The 18726-nt window shown below is 46.3% G+C and overlaps 1 protein-coding gene across 1 annotated transcript in view; it reads right to left on the bottom strand.

The window, feature by feature from the left end:
• opn4a (opsin 4a (melanopsin)) overlaps positions 1-18079 on the bottom strand; it is a 41222-nt gene extending 23143 nt beyond the window's left edge. The window contains exon 1 of the mRNA XM_036547276.1: positions 17952-18079. The gene's annotated coding sequence lies outside the window, so the exon portion shown is untranslated. The remainder of the gene's footprint in view (positions 1-17951) is intronic.
• Between the last annotated feature and the right edge of the window lie 647 nt (positions 18080-18726).

Below are 18726 nucleotides of genomic sequence, written 5' to 3'. Positions count from 1 at the left end.
AGATCGAATTACAAAAGTGAACAGATGCATTTCAATTACCCGTGATAGCTAGGACAGGCCGATAACGCGACTTTAGGTGCTCTAGGTCGGTGGCCCGACTGGCAGGTGTTGACTTATTGTAGGTTTGTTCTGGCATATAGCATCACCTAAGGAAGCAGGAACACGTCTTAAATGGTTTCAGAGGCCAATGTAGCTCTATTAATACAACACTTTCCGGACACTTCACTCTGCTTCAGGTTGTGCTCCTTAGTTCTGTTTCAGGACATATTGCTTTAATTGGGAATTCAGTTCTTTCTCGCTGATCAAGCTCTCCTTCTAACCAACGCTTTCACACCTCATCTCCGCTTGGAGTCTGTTCTTCCCCTTGCAGCTACCTTCTTATGGTTTTGTTTTCCGCTGCTGTGAGGCCTCTGGCACTGCAACGTTGTTTAAACGTTATTGTGTTTCCAAAGTGAAACAAGAACACTTTCTGAACTATTTCCTCTCTTTTTCATTAAACCGAGGAACCCCCATCCCATCTGAACCCATTTCCCTCTCCCTCCAGATCCGCTGTCTCCTCCAGCTCTTTCTCTCCCTTCCTACCCCTCGGATGCCCCCTCTCTCTCTCAATCTCTCTTCTTCGCTGCCCCGTTTTGAGGGCGGATTTGCGTTCTTATTTTAGCTCCTGAAACCTGGCCTCCTGTCTCCCTACCACAGAAAGCAATTAAAAACGCACCCTTGTTCATATTTACCCAGCTGACTGTCATTAGGGCTTAGACTGGAAGTGAAATGAAATCTGCCATGAGGAACAGCTGGGGGGTGTTTGACATATTTAACAGCAGATCCCTCCTTTCCACGGGGGCTGCAGGACGCAGTCCGAGAAAAGTTTACCCTAAAACTGGTTTGCCCCACCACTCCTGACCCACTTCCCTCAGAAGCCCAAGGAAAAATTCGCTTTGGCTTCCATCTTGTCACATTCAATCAATTGATTTTAACATCAATTGATTCTAAAAATTAAGTTGATTGATTTTAAAAACAAATTAGTGTTACAGCTACAATAATTCAGCTTTAGACCCTCCAAAAAAGTTAATTTTGTGTCAAACGTCATTTTTTATCTGGGGCCCTTTCTCATCTTGACACAGACACAAATCGTTTTGCTTGACTATGGCCTGTGACTTGTCAGAAGGTGTTTGTATAGACTTGAATCATATGACTGTATGCTTTGCATTGAAAGAGTCAGTGTTCACAGTAAAACTGAACAAAACCTTGCTTACAGGCATATTCCTCAGATGGTACAGGAATTAAATGTGGTTGCTACCTACAGAGTCTTTTCACCCATAACAACATCATCAGTGACCACTAACCTTGCTAGTCCATTCATTAACAGTATGGCACAATCAAGGGATGCCACCTGTGCAGCAATTTGGCCTGGGGACAGCTGTCTGGCAAAATGCCTTGTAAATGAAACAGTATTTCCTGTTGAAGCAGAGCTCTTATATGTTTGTGCCTGATTAACACAGAGGACACAGCAAAACTACATGCATGTAGACTCATGTCCTGCAAAGAGGTAAAAAGGACCCAGCTGTTGTGAGATCCAGTAAGGTTTGAAAGGTGGAAAATGACACAAACTCCTGTGAGCAGTTTCCACACGTGTTTTCTCAGAAAGCTGGAACAAGATGCGTACACAAGCACCGATTTCTGATCAGGAATGTGCAGCTGTACCTGTTTAAGAACGCTCCAGTATGCACACCCTGAATGGACTGCATTGGAAAGTTCTGGGGCCTCATTTACGCTCTACGCTCTTACGCGCAGATTTGATCTTAGAATGTGCGTACGCTCAAATCCACGCCAAAGTTCAGATTTATAAAAACGGTCTTTGACGTGGAAAAGTACTTAGCTCCACGTCAGGTTTTAACTTGGTGTACGCACGTTTCCTTGTGGCAATGTTGGAGTAATGCAGGCATTCGCCAACCAGGGTTTCTGCTAGGATTTTTTTCTTGCTGGTCCAGTGTCCAGAAAGAATTTATTTTGCCAGACAAATTTGAAACTTACCGGTCACATTTCAATAACAGACTATGTTACAAATGCAAATATAATGTAAACCTAGGTTGACGAAAGAATGACAACGACCTCAAATCAGTTTGGCTGTTTAATGAACAGTAACGATTAAGCAAAACGAACAGTAACAATTAAGCAAAACCCTAACATTAACCGCTAAAGTGTAGGCTATGTTTTATATGAGCATCATTACCAGACATTTTGACCAGCAAGTTTTTAATTTATCGTTTTTTTTTTAAATAAATTTTACCAGGCAAAAACCGGTAATTACCAGCTAACCCTGGCACCAACATGTCGTCTGCTGCCTAATTGTTTCCTCATTATTATTATTATTATTAGTAGTAGTAGTAGTGGTAGTAATAGTAGTAGTAGATGCTGTTGTAGTTGTATTGCCAGATTGAACAAATTGCTTAGGCTATACGCAATGGTTTGCACAATAAAGTTATCAATAAATTAAAACAACATAAGCTAGGCTACTTGTGGAACACATCCTTGAAGGAAATTTATTCAACATACATATTATGGTTCCACACGTGTAAAATACTTCGGTCAATCTATATGCTATAAAATGTCCAATAATGCAGTGGTTTACAGGGGGAAGAATGGCAGCATTGGCACTCCTTGAAGATATCGCCAACTGCGCAATAAGAAGGGAACGTGTTTTCACAGATCGGGCAGACGTCTTTGCGCATGATGAGGAGTGGCTGATAAGCAGGTACCGTTTGCCAAGAGCTATGCTATTAGAGCTTTGTGCCCAGATGGCACGTACTTGGTATTAGTGGTGACGCCACTGGAAAGGCTCCCAAACAGCGTCCCTGCACACATCTGCACCTCCTCTAACAGGACCTTGATTTCGGCCAGGCTAAAAAAATTTTTTCTTGCAGCTCGCCATTATCAAGTAGAGGATCTGGGTTTTGATTTGAGTTCCTTTATACGCTAATGAAATTAATTAGGGGGCGTTTACAAGGCAGAGATCTAAAACCATTCAGCTACGCATTTCAAGATCATTTGCGATTTATAGATTTCACATCTGGGAAAGTGGTGTACACACGTTTTTTTGTGCATACGCATCACACGTACGCACATTTCAGAAATGATCTTAGATCAAATGTAGGATCGTTTCTATGCAACTTTTTTTTATAAATGAGGCCCCTGGTGGCCTTGCTGTTTCTGCTGGATCAGGGTGCTCTGAGGAACATGGCTTTCCATTGGCTTACTGAGACAGCCAGTGCAAGCTGTCAGAGTCACAAGACAATGCTCATTTTCTTGCCCCCAAGGCTTCAGTGGTGAGGCAGGAGAATCGGTGTTAGACTGAAGCACAGATTATAACTGTTTCGTATCCGTGGCGCCGGGGCCATGTTTTCGGACAGAAGGGGCACTGAATACCAAAGTGAATATGACAACAGGCAGGCCGTGATTCAGGTGGAGATTTCCCTGACCCCGCCGGCTGCTTCAGACAGGAAGCTGTGGAATGTGTTTTATTGCACAACTGCACTGCCGCAGTATGAGATGGACAACTGTTAACGGCAAGCTGACAGTGCCCAGGGGAGGATGAGAAATAGCTGCGTTTGCATATGATGTGCATATATTTTGACCACCCCCCCCCCCCCCCCTTATGTAATAAGGACACCCCGTTGAAGGACGACTGTCAAAGAGATGAGTGACTTCATTGCAACATTGGGAGCGCAAACAGCTGTGCGACTGTACTTTCCCCTGCAATCTGCTGACCTATTTGCACATCTGGGCAGATTTATGGCCTGCCTTTGTGTCTCATTAGCACACGGCTCCGGATCAAAAGAGAACACATGATGGTCATGCATTACCCAATTATAAAACCTTTGGACCACAGGAGAAGTGAAAAAGAGGGCAGTCCGAACATAAAGGATGCCCTCAAAGGGTGTTCTGGGGCGAGGAGGAGCAGTGGGATGTGAGGTGAGTCCCCCCAGCAGTGGGGGCGGAGATCCTGCCCAGCCCCGCTGCCCTGCAACGTGGCTGTGGGGGGGGCCAGGAAACAAAGGCCCGCTGCGAATTCACAGAAGAGCCACCGTCCACGACACCGTCGCACAGCAATCCTTACACGTCGGAGGTAACCATAGAAACAGAACCGGTGGAGTGGCCCAACCCCCGAACCTTCCAGCCAAGATGAATGAACAGGCATGAGGGACTGAGCGGGATCGATCAGGGTTTTTGTTCAGACTCTTTATTTATGAAAGACATTCCTTGAGCACTCGACTATTCCGCTTTCTCGGCCCTACGGGGGGCAGAATTGCACAGCAGGGACGAACGCTGTGATATTCGACCTGTAGAGATGAATAAAATACCCCTCATCCAAAGACTGGGGTTGGGGCTCTTGGACATCTCTCAGGAAAGGCCACTGGCAGATCCTCTTTGTGCTGCTTTCACCAGCTGAACTCGTTCCGCTTTCATGACATCGTGCTGCGCTGTTGCCTGACGCGTTGCCTTATGATGCGATAGTCGCTGTGGGATATAATGTTCTCCCACTCTTGCACGTTGACCTTGAAGCCGGTTTGAGTCTCCCTTTTCATCTCCGTTTTGCAGAGCAGGTATGATGTTTTCTTTTTTCTAACGCATCTAACGAGAGGAGGGAAAATCCAATTTTCTGTGCCTTCCCATCGGACCCTGCATCTTGACCCGCAGGGCGATCGGGGTGAGACAAACAGACCCTGTTGCTGCCGTTTTAACTCCCGTTCTTCAAGGCGTGCTTTCTTTCTCTTCTTCCCCGTGGGCTTTCGTCGACTCTTCAGGGTGGGTTATGGTTTGCTTTCCCTCTGCAAACTCTATTTTTTTAAAAATCAGTCTCACCCGCAAACACTGTATGGGTATTGCCCACTTTTTCCAAATTCTGCAGGCGGCGCCATTTCTCTGCTGGTGGCTGAGGGAAAACTGTCCAGCAGATTGTGCGACAATGAATACACAGAAAATCGTTGGAGCTGGTGAGTTCCCCTCAGATGCCCCAACTAATCATTGCCGCTGGTGATAGCCCTCTTGATGAAGCACTAGCCTGAGAATTGCACCTCAAAGGTACTGATGTACTTTGATCATACAGTACAACCTGATTAGAGGCCTGTGCTGTGAAGGCGTTCAGACAGTGAGGGCTATCACTTTTCTGCAGAGTGGAACCTCTGAACCTCCGTCTTTGCCTCTTCATGCAGCGGAGAACTGAGAAAACCAGTCAAATGGGCTTGGCATCAAGCTTAGCACGCCACCAGAGGGCGCTACACTGGCACCAACAGAGCAGCCTCCTTCTCAGTTTGCTCCCAGTGGCACAGCTTCAGCCATACCAGATAAAGTTCCCTTCATCATAACCGGCAGAACTGACCACCATTGCAATGCACAAGCAACCAAGCTTTTGAGAGTCCGCTTCAAACGCTGACCTCTTCAACTTCAAACAATAGTTTGAAGACTTGCAACTTTGCAAGGTGTGCTACAGACACCCGTACTGTGACAGGGTCTCATGGCCCCGACCACTGCTACCATCCACTTCAGAGAACTGTGGGCGCCTGATGCCTGAAATGACTAAACAGTTCAAAGAGGAAGGCTGAGTTCAAGGCCTGCTCTGTGATGCAGTGTAACACGTAATAGTAAAGCCTTCAGCCTGCAGCCATTCCCCACAGGTCTACTCAAAAGCTCTTAATTAAGATGCACCAGGGCACTAATTTATTCAAGTCCTTCGGTACTAATAACTAATAAATACACACATCAGGATACAAATACATAATGTGTACAGGCACACACACACACACACACACACACACACACACACACACACTTAGTGCACATACCTTTTCAAGACCAATGCCCCCTTAGAGAGCAGAATCACAGCTAACCCTTTCCTAGAAGACCTCCCCAGTGATGCTCCCTACAATGGATGCTGATGTCAGGAGACAGGCCTGTTGGGGAAATATCTCTAAATTAAACAGGCCTGCCTGCAGGACACTGAAACACAGGGCAGCAAGTCCAGTCCGCTTCTCGCAGTGACCACTGAGAGGCCAACAGTTTGCCAGTTGTGTCCTCCTTCCTCGATCAACAACCCCAGCATCACGGTCTCTCTCCTTGGCCTCTATCCATCTTCAGTGCTTTGTGATCCACTCTTTCCCATAAAAAGCGTTTCCTGATCTGTTGATTAGGTCAATGCAGACGCAGCTGATTGGCTGCAGTGACGGAGGGGCTTTTGTCACTTACAGCAAATGGCGAGCGCTTGTTCATTACCTGCGTTCCTAATGGGCTCTCCCATAACAAAACACCTCTCCTGTCTCTTCAGCCATCAGTCTGTCAGCTTTCAGGGAGGGTGACGAATCACTCCTTCTCCTCCTCAGGAAAGAGCGCTGCCTCACATTGTGAATCAGGTATAATGTAGCCCTCTGCATTCATCTGGAAAAGGTTTTTTTCTTTTCTGTACGAGACCGTACAGCTGTTGTGGTTTGTTTGATTCAATCCCACATAATGCAGAATGGTGCACACATAATACAGCTTCAGTTCTCTTGCCGGACCGTTCGCTTTCATCAGTATCAAAGGGATTTCAGGTGTGTCGGCCGTTCTCCGTTCTCAAGAACGATGCCTCATCCCGCTCTGACAGTACCTAAGCCCAAGCCCCACCACGACACAGGAGTCAGTGTTTCTCCTTTGTTCTCTGCTCAGGAGAGAGAGAGGAGTTTAAATTTCCGTGATCCCTCCTCTAACCTTTGCCCAAAAAAGGAGAGTTGGGAAAGTCTACGGAAGCCGTTTCACTGCAGTGCTTCTTCCCAGAGCGGATCCGAAGCAGTCAGGCGTTACGTTGTGCATTGTTAGTGCTACTGGTGAGAGACCAGAGAAAGAGAGAGAGAGAAAGATTCCTGCCCACCCCCACAAAAAAAGCTCTCAGGAGTCATAGAGAGTGGCTCCACATCATAAGTACTGCAATAGCACCAGAGGCAGGTGAAGGGGGGGGGGGGGGGGGGGGGGGGGGCAGAAAAAGGAAAGAGAAAAACCTAGAACTAGAACATTATAAAACAAAATATCCAAAGGGAAAGTTTTAAATGACTTCTCTTTGATGGTATGGACTGAAAACACAGCAGTGATGGAACAATAACCCCGAGAGCTAAATGAAGTTAATGAAAGCGTAAAATGCCTTTGTTTGGCACGCCGCAAAACCTAAAGTATTATTTTTACAGCATTTTCCCTAAACTGTGAATTATCTGCTCAGCTGAGTAGCGAATTCAAATGTGACTCGAATCAACGAACTCAATTTCTGCGTAAAAGCTAAAAGGGCGTTTTTCATTATCTGTGTAATTTAAATTTAGTGTGTAATCCCACATTTGTTTTTAAAATCTTCTCCTCAGTCATGCTTTCCCCGCTGTGTCCTGAATCTTCCTAATAAAGGAGCCCTTTCTGATTCGCTGTGGGCGCGGCAGACCGCCTCCCATCCCAGACTCCCATGGCTGCCGCGGGTCTGCATACATTAACTTCAATAAGCGTCCTCGCTGGCAGACGCCGTGATGAGAAATGGACGTGGCGAATCTCGCCGTCGGTTCTGATTTGAGTCAGGCTGCACAGAATGGACATGGTGTCTGTTCCAGCTGGCTTATGGCTGCACAGCGGGGGTGGGGGTGGGGGTGGGGGGTTCCTTGGTGGGGTGCTAGTCCGGATCTGTGCATTTGAAGACCTTAGGCAGTAGACTGTGTTCTGGAACACGACAGCCCAGCCTTGAGACATTCAAGTGTGGTCTGGTAGCATTTGTGAAGAGATATCTATGAGTGGGACCAGGAGTTAGAGCATTAAGGCTTAGGTGTATGAAATGGAAAGTGAGCATAAGAACATTTTCACAGTGTATCTGTGATGTCTTAACAACGTCCAATCGCTCAACTTTCATGTCTTATGTGTTATCTGGAATATTCTGAAAATGATGACACAGGCAATAGAACTGGCAATAAATGCCAAAACGGTTAATGGAACATCATTAAGTGGAGCGAAAACATAGCTGATTCACACAACAGAGGCGCTCTTACTGTGAAACCGATTGCATGTGTGAACAATCTAGCAGCAAAGTTGTATTTCAGCGTAATTGGCTATATTAGCTTCTCAAACAGTTGTCCTCCGTTGTGCTGCTGGCTGCCCTTCATTGCTGTAACAAGGTGGGCGTTTTCCAGTAGGATTAGGATTTGCTATCCCCTCTTTGGCATTATTTCAGCGGAACCACAGGAAACAGCTGTTGTGTCTGGTGCACAACAACCAGGGGCAAATGCCTGTGCAGTAACGGGAACACTGTTCTGAAGGAGGTGCCATCTGTACGATCCACTGCAGTCGTTCAAGGTCCCAGTACACTTATTTCAGAGCAGGAGTTAACATAGAGCCACGACCTGATTGAAACAAAGTAAAAGGGATTATGATGTACGGGTCAATATATTGACGCAAATGTACAGAGGACCCAAAGTGACCGACTTACATTACATCACAAATGATTTCCCTATTGACACCAAAAGTCAGCACATTAGCATTGCTTTAATCTCCGTTTTTAAAGTGGGTGGATGATGTTCCACCTTTTAAAGACCTTTTAATCTTTATTTTATGAGATTTGGGCGTGTGGGGAAGGCAATGCTGTGGTTTTTTGTTTTTTCTGCTAAATGCCATATGATCATCCTGAATATGTGTAGGGGTGTTGGAGTGCTATTGAACTGAATAAGAGCCCCACTAGAGAGTGCTGCAAGACATCAAAATAATACCAGATATTCTACTGAATAATGCAAAACCACAGCTGGATTAACATTTCAATGAACAGAGGAAAAGCAATGTGCGAAAAGCCTAAAGGTTCCCTTCAAATCAAGCTAACATTAATTTAGTTTACTGTGTTCTGCCCTAACAGAGCAAACACAATTCCACTGGTGGAGAAAATAAACGTTCTCTCATCCTGAGGTTTCAGAAATGGGACAGCATTGCTGTGACATTACATAGGTACGTACTACACTTTGCATAGTACAGACACTACATATAGCTCTTTTAACCAATTCAGTTGCTTAAATTATAAAACAAGTGCAAACCCCTGACAGAGATAGCAGCTTCGCAGAATTATTGCGTGCAGAAAGTTAAACATATTTCCAATTTCTTCCACAAGAGAAGACTTTGAAGCCTTGATTACAGCAAGCCACACACAGCCTCCCTGGGCGGAGGTGTAATTTCTTCTCTCACGACCTGTCGGCCCGTTGCTTGCTCTCTCTGTTTGCCTGGGAAATGCCTCTGGGTTCCATTGGTCTGATAGACGTCAAAGCTGTGCTTACTTAATCGCTGTCTGAGCCGCCTAGGGGCACCACAACACACAGCGTTTGTGTCCGATAGCAGCGAGCGCGCTCACCTTGGGACCAAACAAACAGACCGGTGATTGGGGTATCTTCTCTCCCCTGCACATTTCAAGGGGAGAAGCACTTTCAGAGATAGGACGGAGAAAGCTATTTTTCTTAATTAGAACAGCCTGGCGTTTCTCCAGCTGCCCTGTCCAACATTTGAGCTGTTGATTGGAGATATGAGGATATTGCGTAACATGCATCCACCTGGGGGCGGTGCTCATTTGCCAGCTCTTGCAGCTCTCAGTGTTCCAAGAAGCAATAAGCATGGAGGACGCAGGACATGGAGAGGCTGCCACGGCTGTGACTCAACCTTATATCTCTTTGCATACAATCCTCCCAGCAAATACTACATGGTGACTCTGCAACATGCAATTGCAAATACTGTCTATTCGCTACACTGGGTCGGTGGACAGGGGGGTTCTGCATCTTGTCTCACCACTTGGTGCTTGGAGTCAAGGGTGATATACAAACGCTACCATGGCATTGTGCAGCATCCATTAGCATTAATAAAACCGCAGTCTCAATACTGAATCCTTCCTCCACAAGTTTTGAGTTCACTCATGAGTGCATTTAACCAAACAGTGGTGGTTTGTTTTGTGGGGTGGGCACCAAAACATCATAAACCTGTTTCACTGCAGAGTGACAGTGAGTGACATCTGACAAAGCTGTGACACAGGTCCGTTATTATTAGAGTGGATTAACCAATCTGGAGGAGGACAGGTGCGCTACTCTCACTGATCGACATGAGAAAGCATTGGGATGCATGGGTGTCCGGTAGAGAGGATGTGCGTGCGTGCCCAGGTGGTAGTAAGAGGTAGTGGTTAATTAAGGAGCTGGGGTTTTTAACCAGTGTGTTGAGGGTTCCAGTCCCGGACAGGACACTGCAGTTGAGCCCTTGAACTAGATATTTACCCTGAATTGGAGCAGTAAGTATGAGGTTCAAGAGTGGATGATTTGGTTAAGGTGTTTGTTTGGAGTGTAAGCTAAGCACTATGGCCCAAGATGTCTTTAATTGCTTGATGTTCAGAGAAATATGTGTGAATAATTTCAAACAACACACACGTAACAGGCAGATGTATGCATCCTCTTCACCCGCAGGGGTCACGTACAGTATCTCCCAGAAGTCTTTTTAATCATGAAACACTGGTTTAATTGCTTCCTGCGGAGGTGATTACCGCTGACCGGTTTCCAGGGAATTGTTGGGCGGTACGCAGACGGACTTGCTGATGGAGTGTTGGTCAGCGACGGGGCGAGACGAGCAGAGTCGAAGCGTGAAAATAAATGTTTTATAAATGATTATGCAGCCCTATTACAGCAACTGTGATGCAGAGTATTTGCTGGGACAAGCAGGTATGCAGTCGCCTGTACATTTAACGTGATTACACTTCCCCGCCTGCCAGTCATTGTTACTGTAGCTTTCAAAAGGAAGTATTTTTTAAATACATGCTCTCTCTGTTTCATAACGTTACTGTTACACGATAATCCTTCTTCGTAACAATCCTTGTTTATGACATTTACGAAGATGATGCCATGAATTCTTTTAGCTCACGCGATCATGATTAACAGTGATGTACTCTTGAATGGTTAACTTAATCCCATGTTCATCCCCCATTTTCTTTTCGGGATTAAATTCCCGACGAGAGGGTTTGCTGAGGGGGTTCCAGGAGTGCATTGTGGCATGAAAGTGGCCGCACGCTCTGAGGGGCAATCGCAAGCGGCGATGCTCAGCGGCAGAGTGCTTAGTGCACGCTGTCCCGGGAAAAGGCGCGGCGACGCTAACCCCGCAAGCTCGTCGACAGTCCTGGAAGCGCACGCTTCCCCCGCTTGTGCTCAGTTTATTTAAAGGACTGTGATTAGAGCCTCTGCTCTTTCATTCTCGGGAAATTATTACATGTCTGTATCAGACGCGGCGATCGGCGCCGTCAACGTAGCAGCGCGTTACATGCAGTAATAACGTCGACCGTGAGAGCACGCGAGCTGAGATATCAAGGGCTCTGTGCCTGTTTTTAATATCTCTGCTGGCCGCCTCTGCCATAACCATTCGATTACAGTGTCTTTGAACATGCTGTCAAAGAGGAGAAATCTTTTTTTTTCGCTCGTAGACGGACAGTTGAGCCATAAAGAAATGAAATGAAAATAAACCGCGGCGGAGACTGACGTCAGTATCAAAGTGAATAGGGGTCCAGGGGGTAAATTAAATATTGATTTTTCTTAGAGTGCATGAAATTAACAAACGGCAAAAGTAATGCCGCATATTTCAATCTTCAGAGACAAAGAGGGAGGTGACAGAGAACATGCATAATGATTTGTGCAGGATGCTGTTTGGGTTTGCTTTTCTGCCTGGAGGAGGACAGATATCGTTGAGAATTCAAAAAAAAAGTAGTAGCCTTAATAATCCCATGACAGCGCAATGATGGCCATTCCTCGGATGCTAACACACGCAGATCTAGAGCTGTCCAACTACGGAAATTTCACCTAACCAAACAAATCATTTCAGTGAATTATTTCTGGTTCATGTGTATGCATGGTACTCTGGGATATAACGGGCATATCTATGTGAGCACAGAGTTTGGCAACAGGGCAGTGTCATACTATCTTCCCGCCATCCTCGTTTGATGAGATTATTAGGCACCACAGTTGCCACCAATGACAACGAGTCCCCCCCAAGCTCACAGGAGTGCCTGTGACTAGACAGCTTTGCGTTTGTATCTGTACTGTTTCTCAGACAGGTGCGAGGCTGATAAACTCGGAACTGTGCCCACCTGGCGATAAGGTACATGCTTATCGCACTCGCTTACCATGGCAAAACTCTGACACCTGACACACAGGGTAATCTCTATCCGGCTGCGATTTAAACGGTGGTCCATGGCCCACCGCCAGCAGGGGCTGGCTTTACCGTGCACTCCTGTGAGGAAACAGATGGTGGCAAAGCGCTTGGCATCAACCGAGCCTCTAACGTGCCGGTGACACGTCGGTTGGCGTCTCGAGTGGAGCTCCCAGCAGCTCCGCATCGTCTCTTGGAGCACACAGCCTGTGTTCCTTAGCAGGTGACTCTCACAGTGTCTTTTTATTCAGCTGTGTAACTTTCACCCCCCCACCCCCCCCCCACCCGGTCGATTCAATTCCACATGCTGCAACGCACTGTTGTAACTCGAGAGGAAATCGGGATTGATCTGAACGCTCTCCTCCAGAGGAACTGTTTGCGCAGCTTATCATGACAGGGATGCCACAAAGTCATCTGCGAAGTGGGCCGAAGCAGCCAGAGTGACGCAGCACAGCCAGCAAATCCAAATCTTGTTGCGCCTCGACGCTGCATTTCACTAACTGACAGGGGACATACAGTTTAACTTTAGTTTAACCTCCATGCTGGGACCGGATGTGCAGCGGCTTGTCTTTTTACTACCCGCACTGGCGCAATGCTGACGCTGCATTTAACGATCTATGCAAAGGGCACGTTCACATGCATAAACCGTGGCCGAGAGGCGCGGAGAGCACGGGGCAGCTTCCTGTCCACCTCACACGCGAAGCATTTCAATTGCGACTGCGGTGATGGGATAACACACAGGATATGTCCTCTTGCCGCGCTGGCATTTCATTTACACGGCAACGCGTATTTGTCTTCTCCTCCGACCTTCTGCCTGTGGCGCCTCATCCCGTTTCCAAACTGACTTGTCGGAGGGTAAAATTGCAATTAAAGTGCTCCGCGAGGTGGTCAGGTGTGTTTAGCTGGCCTGAGCTCTGTCTCTCTCTGCTTCCAAATCCTTTATCTGAAACAGTCCTCTATCCTGCAGAACCTTTCTTTTTTATTTTCAGCTGCCGTGGGCTCTTCTTTGGCAGGATTTATATTTGTTCTTCTCAAATTTGTTCTACTAACTTGTGTAATCTCCCGCTTTATCGCATACAAAGGCATCTCACTCTCAGGCACACACAGAGAGGTACATTCAGTACAATAAGACTACAGACCTGACAGGGACTGAAATACACATATACAAGGGCATGCACATGCATATATACATATTGTAGACGCACACACATACAGCACACACAGACACACAGACACACACACACACAGACACACACACACATTCCTGGCTTGCGATCCAAAGCTACAGTGCAGTGACTGTTACATAATTCAATTATTTTTGCTTAGCAGTTACTCTCTCAGCATCCCTCGCATCTGTTCTCATTAACAGGAAAGAGCGTGGCTGCTGTTGTTGAATGCATAACATGGAAGGGGCCCTCTCATTGGTTCGCTTGAGCTGAGCCCACTGCCAGGTAACCGTAGATGCCACAGGGGTGCCTATGGGGGGGCAAGACTAACATGTAACACAGATCTTCTTTTATGACCTGCAGGCCTACTGTAGACAAAGTCATACAGAATCACAGAGGGTTTAGCTCTCCCAGGTATGGCATGTTGGGTAGCTGGGATCGTCAAAGCCAAACAAGTTCCTAATAAATGGACTTTTCGCAAGCTGGTCAAGCAGGTCAGAGCCAGTGACATTGTTAGGACACCTGTGCACAACCAAGCCAACTGAGAGAGCGCAATTTCCCCCTCGCTCTTCATGGGCTTTTGCTGTCATCACATGAATATGCTCAGTTTTCTGCCTGATGCGTCTTTGTAATAACAGAAGACTGTGGCAGGGTGGTGTGTTGGTAAGGGGCAGGTCTTGTAACTGAAAGGTTCCTGGTTCACTTCACTGCTGCTCTACCCGTGGGCACTTAAGGTGCTTAACCCACGATTGCCTCAGTAAATATCCAGCTGCATAAAGGGATAAAATTCTTAAGTCACTCCGGATAAGATATTGTTGCTAAACAATAATAATGTAACATGTAAGAGAAATGCAGACCTAATTATTAATCATACCTTAATTAGCCTTGTTCCAAACGAGTATGGCTTTGTCTCACCCTTCATCGCTCTAGATTAGCCGGACGACTTTCTGTCAGGCATACTAACTGATGTCCGCAGCGGCGCAGAGTGAAATCAATGTGGGAAACAGACCTGTCCTTCATTATCCACACATAAACAAAGCTCCTTGCGGTGTTAAACCAGTGTCATTGTGGGCCTTCAGCAAGAGCGCCTGTTGGTAATAGGATTTCGAGCCTTTGTGTTGTGCAATTTTTTCAGAGTCGCCATCAATCGCCGAATGGATAATACTGACATTTAACTATTCCTGATGGCTGTTTTAAACAAAGGTTAGACAAATGCTATTCAATCAATGGCTGCTTTCTGGGTCACCCTTGCATTAATCATGCCTGGGAAGGGATCCATCACACCCACAGGTCTGATGTGTTCTATACACAAACAATGTATCTATTTCCGCATAATTCATACAGTATGCAGACACTATAACATATTGCCAGAAAATGACATAAGTGTCTTGACAAACAGAGAAACACATATAAAATGTAGCAACTCACAGCTGTGTATCTCTGTGGTGTAGTGGTTAGGAAATCCAGCCAAAAAGTTTCAACCACTGTACCTTCAATACCAGGTGTAACTGGACAACTTCAATAAATATCCTACAGTCATCCTAAGTGGATAGCTTGCTAGCTAAGTAGCTTGCCTTCCATAAAGGTAGTTTGCTGGGCAAATAATAGCTAATGTGCTGTATAGGTCACCAGGAGGTGGAACCCTGAAAATGCTTGGGGACACAGCAAGACTTTCATATATCTGTTAATGAAACAGAAGCAGTTAGCAGGGGTTCTGGACACCGAAAGCAGGAAGCAACCGCTCGGACTCACTACAGGGACCTAAATTGCTAACAGCCTTCACCTCACATGAAGCAGAGGGCACCCCCTGCTGTCTAAACAGTGCCACAACCCCCCACCCACCCACCCCCAGGACCCTGCTCGATCTCTCTTGCCATTAAGAGGATTGAGTTAGCTCCCCTTCTTGGAACAGGCTCTCTTTGAAATGAAGGAATTACGCCGGATTAATTCTTTTTTTAATCTCGACGAAGATTGATTTATGAATCCCATATCAGAACTTGCAGGGAGACAAAACAAGACTTCTCTGTTTTTTTCCCGCCTCTTATAATGAATGACACGCTTCAGTAGTTGTTGTGCTCTGCCCTTTGGGGGACTTTCCTTTTGACCCACTTCCAAAGCAGCTGGGATATTATTATTGGTTACCAATGGCAGTTCAGTGATTAAGAATCACTGCATGCATTCATTCATCACATTATCTTAGCAGATGCTCTTATCCAGAGCACCGTGCATAACATACAATTACAGTAATATGCTATCCATTTATACAGCTGGATTTTCATTGAGGCAATTCAGGCTAATTACCTCACCCAAGGGTAGAACAGCAGTCTCCCACCTGGGAGTCAACCTGGCAACCTTTCTATTAGGATCTCATCTCCTTACAGCTATGCTACTCTGCTGCCTGTAGTTAAGCTGAAGCCTCCCATATGAATAATTACTGATTAAAGAGTGCATGGGAAATCTCAGCATTTTCACTTTGTTCCCACTGTACTAATGAAATTTCTTTCATGAATACAAAAATGTTGCATTCGTAAACCTCTGAAAAACCCTCACACTAGCAGGATGTACAGCAAGATTTCAAGAATTCTGCCATCAAACAGTGAAGCAGCTGTATGGCTTACATTACTGCCATCAAGAGGACATTACATTAAATGGAGCTCAGACGCCTCAGCCATCACCCATTTGTTAATCAAAATCAAGGAAGCACAGATTTATTCAACGGAACTTAAATCGACAGAAAAAAGAGCCAGTGGGACTATCTCTGAACGAGCATCACGGTTTGCGTGCATGGCCAATTAAAACCACAAACACAGAGGGACCAGATTCTATGAAATTCTCGAGGAGCAAAAGACTTATTGGAATAGTGTTTTCTATATCTTAAGGCTTAAGTCTTAGCAGCGGCGGCCAATCTAAAGAAGTTTCATGCAACTGTGCCATGGCAAGATAACGATAAAACAAATGTGGGGTTAGTGGGGAAGGGAGGGGGAAAGCATATCTATCACGTGAAGTGTCCTTTTATTTTTTTCTTGTCATGGCTGTTACTCATTTCTTGTTCAAAGCAATAAATAATCTATATGTTAATGACGAGGAGCTGGCCGACATTATCGCTTTGGGAGATGACAGATCGCTAATGCTCACGTCAATCCTCCGCCGATCCACCTGTCAACCGCAGGTGCTATGCTGGGACCGGGTATCTTGACGCTGGTATCTTGACGCTGCATTCAGAGAGTTGTCTTGTACGGAGACTATCAGCAAAGACTGAGAGGCAGGTAAAGCAAGGGACACGCTGCACCCTATTCCGCAAGTAAAAAAGTCATCTTGATATCTCTTTGACGCGGCGGATTGTATTTGTTCAGCGCAAGGTCTCTGCATCCCACTTTCATGCCATGCAAAGTTCACCTGTACTACATGGGAGACACTCTCAGATAATATCTGACAGCCTCGTCACTGAAAAGGTAAACCCGCTTTGTAGTGTGGTATAAGAGCCGCTTCAATTCAAACTTTCTGCTCTTTGGATTGCCTCCATGGCATGCCTGACCTGATGTTGTGTGGCCTGGCCTGCGCTGCAGATTTGGACTTTCACAGGTTAAAAAATCAACAGCCTAAAGGACGAAGATTCCTCTTTCATGTTGCTGGACTTCTTTAAGGACCCATTGCTGTGATTCACTGGTCCCATCAACCCTCCCTCCCCACAGTGACAGTGTGCTCAGATTGACCACTATCTGAAAACTCAATCAAGGGGCCGTTCTGAGACCCATGAGACATGAGCCATTCCAGCGAGTGGTTCTGGACCTCAGGAAAAGAACTTTGCTGTTGTGCATCAGCATCTCAGGGGAACCAAATGGAGGCATGTAACTGACACCTGTGTCTTCAATCACAAACAACAGCCTTAAACATCTTCTCTACTGTCTATGTAAATCTAGAGAACTTTGTATCTTTTTTATTGAAAGAACTGACAATCCTGCCCATTTCAGCATTGCCTATAATGCAGATTGGTGTGGTAATGAATAATATGCTACAAGGTTTTTTTTACTGACAGACACACTTTATAGAAGCAACCCCAAAACCCAAAAAATCTTGAAAAATAACATGAAAGAAAAAATATATGCATTTTCAAGGGAATTAAGGAAATATAAAATTACCTATTATAAAAACAAGGGTAGTTTCTCCCTGGAGCCTCAATAAAGAAGATCAAAAATAGTCAATACAGCATAGAATCTTGCAATGTGAAATTACCTTTTTTCTCCCCATTCAATTTTCACAATAGGCTTAAATGATCCAGCAGCCCTGACACAGTCAGTCACAAAACACAGAGAAGAATCCACAGCTGCCTTTGAAACAGAGCGCTGCGCCTACGGAACGCCGCTCAAAAGAGCAGTAATTCCTTGACCTCCCTCTCTGGCTGACGGCACCCTGGACTCAAACTCACCGGCTGAGTTGGTCTCCCCCACAGCGTGTCACCTGGGGCTACCCTAAGCAGATGGGCGCAGTCCACCTCCAAGGAATGACATTAAGAAAAGTGTCCGCCCCCCCAACCAGCACACACACACACACACACACACACCCACCTCACCTCCCCAGGGTACTCACCGAGGTAGCGACCGGGGGGAGGTTGACCAGCTTGTAGGCGCTGACTGCCGTGTTGTTCCAGGCGGCGAGGGTCTCCACGATGCGGGTGCAGTTGGGGTCCTGATCGGGGCAGGAGATGCCCTTCCTGACAGACTGCACGGCGTTCATTCTCATTCACAGCCTCCTCTGCGCGCACATCAACCGGACCAGCCGCGCACAGCAAAGAGCAGAAGAAACAACGGCTGGGGGGGGGGGAGGAAAAAAAAAGAGGGAAAAGCCCTGACCGGTTCTGGGTACGAGACCACAGGTGTTGCTCTGCTTTTTTTTTTTTTTTCCCGCTGTAGAGAGAGAGGGAGAGGGAAAACAGCGAGGTGGAGATAAGCTTCTCTGCTCCTCGCTGAGGGAAAGTTGCCTGCCCCCAGCGTGCGCGAGAGTGAGTGAGTGAGTGAGTGAGTGAGCGAGCGAGTGAAAGAGAGAGAGAGAGACTCAGCCCTGTGATGCCACAGCTCAGCAGCCACACCACACACAGCCTTCCTGCAGAAGATACATCTATATATACATGTGCTCCCTAAAGGGGTCTGCACATGCTCAGTCCTCCCTCTCCTCTCTCTCCCAATGCTCTCTACCTGTTCCAAGGACCATGGGTCCACTAATAGGCTATGGTGTTGTTGGTGTTGTGTTAATCTCCACACAGGGGCATCTGCCCTTTGCTGTCATCTCTTGCTGTCAGACTCTTATGAGCCTAGAGTGATGGTGGAGGGTAGGGTCAACACAATGTGCAGTATGTACACATGTA

This window comes from Megalops cyprinoides, chromosome 15 (genome assembly GCF_013368585.1).
Source record: "Megalops cyprinoides isolate fMegCyp1 chromosome 15, fMegCyp1.pri, whole genome shotgun sequence".
Classification (NCBI taxonomy): domain Eukaryota; kingdom Metazoa; phylum Chordata; class Actinopteri; order Elopiformes; family Megalopidae; genus Megalops; species Megalops cyprinoides.
Note: the sequence above shows the minus strand (reverse complement) of the source record. Positions and strands in the feature narration are given on the sequence as shown.